The following is a 4,902-nucleotide window of genomic DNA, read 5'->3' on the forward strand; positions in this document are numbered from 1 at the left end:
GGAATAGAACAATCCGCACTGCCTTTTGCAATAGAGAAAGACGATTACAAGCTTCAACAACGTCTTATAGGTTATAAAGTACAAAACGTTTAGTTTAACGCTCATTTGTACTTCTGATGCATTAAATAAAGTTTGTGCCCCGTTTATTGTTACAATGTAACCCCGTTATAATGTGTTACATTTCTGGTTTAAGCCACCACTCATCTTATCAACTTCAGAATTGAACTGGAATATTGCTAATTTTCATTACATAATCAAATTCATCATTAATTTCTTTACCAAACCACATTTTCTTTTATTTTCCACATCTATTTATTTCTCTGTATCTATTCTAGAATTATCAAATTCTGAGTGTTGCAAATGTTGGGATAAAGGTACGAGCCCCTTGTTGAAAATACGTTACTCTATAGGCTTTCGTCATTCTGTTCATTCCAGATCAAATGTAAAAACTGGTAAGTATTTCCAGTAATTCATTAATAGTCATCATCAGGCCTAATTTATTGTGTTATTCAAAAATCTTCAAACCTGATTAATTCACGATGTTTGCCATCACGGTGTTCCGGTAAGGCTAGCTACACACACATCGATTTTGGTAGTTCGATAAAAAATCGAACGTCCAAATTCCAATGGTGGAGCAATGAAATAAATGGGCGATTACAAACACATCGATCAACGATTTTTATCGTACGGACGCCGTGTAATGGTCGTCTCTTGTCTCGACTAAACACGTCCGCCGTGTAGTGGTCGTTCAGTGGTCGTGAATACAGTGGCGCATGAGATCAAAGCGACAACTCCATACACATCGAATTTGAAGTTCGTACGAACTTTTATCGAACGTTCGAGTGGAGTGATCATAGATATGGCAATCAAAATAAATAAATTTAATGATACAAGGCCATCTGATCCCAAGACAGCACCATAATGAGCATGCGCACGTAACGTTTCATTCAATCAGTTCTTTGAATGTAACTTTCTTCATGATAACGTCACAGAGAATGTTCTCCTACTTTGTGATGACGTTCTTCATGAGCACTGATTGGACATTTCGATAATATCAACATTTTTCCAAAAGTAAAAACCTAATCTCCCCAACATTTTATTTTCTACTAGCAAGTAAAAATTCACATTCATTTCATGATGTGAGTTGAATCTTGCCGATACGCAATCGATACGTGGTCGCTATACCATTCAAATGTATAATACCGTAATCCAAAAGTGAAAAATCTCAATGTGACGACAATGAAGTTGATGATGATGGTTGAAGCTAGAAATTAGCTTTTTCACAATAGGATCATTGTTATTAGCTGCACCTATCTGGTGCTCTATCTGGTCTTAGATTGTAGAGCACAAATTATAAATTTAAATGATATTACAATAACTATTGGAGGATATTGTTAATAAAAAATTGAAATTCATCAGAATTGATCTTATCTTGAAATGTTATTAATTTTTGAAAAATTGTAACTCAGTACTCATTGCAGATAGAGAGTTCCGAATTATCTCATTTTATTCATAATTTCATGAATTGAACAAAAGGCGGAAGCAAATTTTTCTGTCCAATCAATGGATTTAGCAGAAAACTGGAAAATAAGCCAAGTTACGAGGTTTATGGGCAATTTTGTATGTCACAAAGACATTTCGCATCAAAAAAACTGTTTCTGGATGTCTCCAAACAATATATTGATAAATAAGAACTACTATATGGATTGCAATCACCAATTTACATAGTGACTGCACTAAAAAAAATTCGGTCCCGGCTGCCTAAAAAACAGTCGTTAGGTCATGTCAGAGGCCCTGAAATTGATCAGTCGCGACCTGAAAACTCTGACACCAGACCTGAGCCAGCCAGGTCACTCGATATTACTATTATTATTATTATTATTATTATTATTATTATTATTATTATTATTATTATTATTATTATTATTATTATTATTATTATTATTATATATTATTATTATATTATTATTATTATTATTATTATTATTATTATTATTATTATTATATTATTATTATTATTATTATACTGCACTATGAGACGTTTATCGAAATTTAGTTTTATCTTTTATTCTATATTTTGATCTTTCATTTTCAATTCATAATTACGATCGATTTCAACTCTTTTAAATGCATTAACAATGCTCATACCTAATCTAATAAGAGAAAAACCAAGGAACCAACAGTTTTTTATACCAAATATGAATAAAGAATGATGAAATTTGTACTTAATGCAAGATGGTAGACAACAACACTATCTAACTGAAATCCACACTCGCTTGGATTTCAGTGAAAATAGTCATTTTCAATTTAACCCTAGATTTGCAGGCATTCAGGCATTCGTTAGTGGTTACGCTCTGTAATCAGAAGCTGAGATTCTGCGAAACTACGTCAAATATTGCAGATTTCTCTACAATACTACCAGTATAGGTTCCAAAGGCCGGTGCTACTTAATTTGATATTAAAGTGCTCTCAACAAAAAATTTCCTTATCCTAGCTGAGAAAACATCACATCACAAATCACACCAGTGTATTTAAACTGGTTTAAAATTATCATTAGAATAGAACTAATATTTAACTAATCTATCATGTAATACAGGAAAGAATCAGCTTATACACGTACAGGATAGGAAATTCACGAATGAAGCATGATCACGTCTGAACTACTGGACTAATTAACTTGAAATTTTGCATATAGGTCCTTAAAATACCGAGGATGGTTACAGACCTATTTTAAATTCTTCAAGGTCTCAGTAGGTCCAGTTTATAAAGATTTTAATTCGACCTTTGCGGAGCACGGGTTACTTGCTAGTATCAAAATAAAGTTATGACTGTCAAAAGTGAAACCTTCAAGCGCCGTTGAGCTGAAATTTATAATGAACTAGCCGTCAGGCTCGCTTCGCTCGCCATATCCGACTAGCCAGGGGGCTCCGCCCCCTGGACCCCCGACTGGATCATCTAAGAATGGGATCAGCAGGCTCGCTTCGCTCGCCTGCATTTTTCATTTGGGCATTTTTATCATATATTAGGACAATCCTGTCGGGGGTCCAGACTAAACGGCTGGCTAAACGGATATGGCGAGCGAAGCGAATTTATAATATAATATTCCCAGGATTGAAGTAGCAGTGCTTATCAATTTTTCCGCGATAAATGCATTTAAATCTTCAACTTGCTGCCAACCCCAACAAAGTCAACCCAACTTAATGCCAACCTGACAAAATTATTATTTAGTTGCCAGTTAACAACTGTTTCGAAGAGGTACTCTATCTAGATTATAGTTCTATAGTAACATATTATATGGAAATTTCAATTATAATTAAGAGATTGGGAGAAGAAGAATATACATGCTAAAAGACGAACTTTAAACCCTAAAAAAAACCCTTAGAGTTGAAATATTGCCAAAAGATTTCTTAGTGCGCCTCTAAAGGCCAACTGAACATACCTACCAAATTTGAACGTTTTTGGTCCGGTAGATTTTTAGTTATGCGAGTGAGTGAGTGAGTGAGTGAGTGAGTGAGTCAGTCAGTCAGTCAGTGAGTGAGTGCCATTTCGCTTTTATATATTATAGATGATCAATATTGTATGTTATATTATATTGTCATAATTTTACTTTGATTCCTAAGCTATCTTCCAGTTTCACAATTTCTTCCATTCAAACCACTGTATTTCAGCTGTCTTATTTATTACGACTCTCCCCTGCACATGGAAAAATCATCCGCGCAGGGAGTACATTTATTGAATTATTGTTACACTATTATTTTGTAAACATTTTTTTGATGAATAAATAAATTTGAATTATTGAAAAAGGAGAGAAAACGCAGAAAGATGCTGAAAAACGCCGGAGGAAGAGGAATGCGAATTTTTGGCGTATCTTCAACGAAATATTGGAGTTCTCTCATCACAAAATCTCATGACCCTAGCTGAATCACTACGAAACTTGAACGTTTTTTTTAAAAAAAGCTGAGAAAAGCAGAAAAACGTAGATTGTGGGCTATGTTTGACGTTACTTCGAATCCCTTCTAAAGTTGAATTTTTACACCTCAGCTGAACCTGTTCACATTTCCTGTTCATTTGTTCTTGATAAAGTTGAGAAAACGCAGACAAATACAGTAGACTCGCTGGAAAGTTGCTAAAAAACCTTCGGTTTTCGGCGTATCTTTGGAAAAATATTGAAGTCTTTCTAATATAACAATTTTACACCAAATCTGAAATGTTTTACTGAATATGAACATTATATATTCATTTTTTTCTCGAAAAAACTGATATCACTCAAAAAACGTAGGAATAATGCCGATTTTTGTCGTAGCTTAAGGATATATTTCAAATTTGTCCTTGGTGCACCCCTAGTGGGCCAACTGAACATACCCTATAAACTTTGAACTTCATGGTCACGCAAATTTTTAGTTCTGTTGATGAGTGAGTTCTATTTCGCTTTTTTATATACAGATCTAGATAGTTGAAAACACTAATTTTGCATAGTCAAAATGATGAATCCTTAGAAACCACGAGACTACAAAAAATGCTCAGGAGTGTACGGTTAACTACTACTAGCATTTGCTATGAGGTAATTTAGCACTATCGAAGTATTAAAAATGAAAATTTTCCTTCAAAACAACACTGTGAACAGTTCTATATCTTTTTGAATAAATTTTCATGTGTTATGAAAATTGTAAATAGTCTTTTTGAGACACTCTGTATAATCTCGAAAATTCTTTCTTCGATGACGGTGAAAACGCAAAATGTGTGAGCTGGACGTTCGAATAAAATTCCATGCGTATGAAGTTGCCGCTTTGATCACATGCACCACTGTATTCACGATCGCTGAACGACCAATACACGGCGGTCGTATATAGCCAAGATTAGAGACGGCTGCTACACGGCGTCCGTACGATGAAAGTCGTTGAT

Source organism: Nilaparvata lugens, chromosome 5 (assembly GCF_014356525.2).
Source record: "Nilaparvata lugens isolate BPH chromosome 5, ASM1435652v1, whole genome shotgun sequence".
In the NCBI taxonomy this organism is placed as follows: domain Eukaryota; kingdom Metazoa; phylum Arthropoda; class Insecta; order Hemiptera; family Delphacidae; genus Nilaparvata; species Nilaparvata lugens.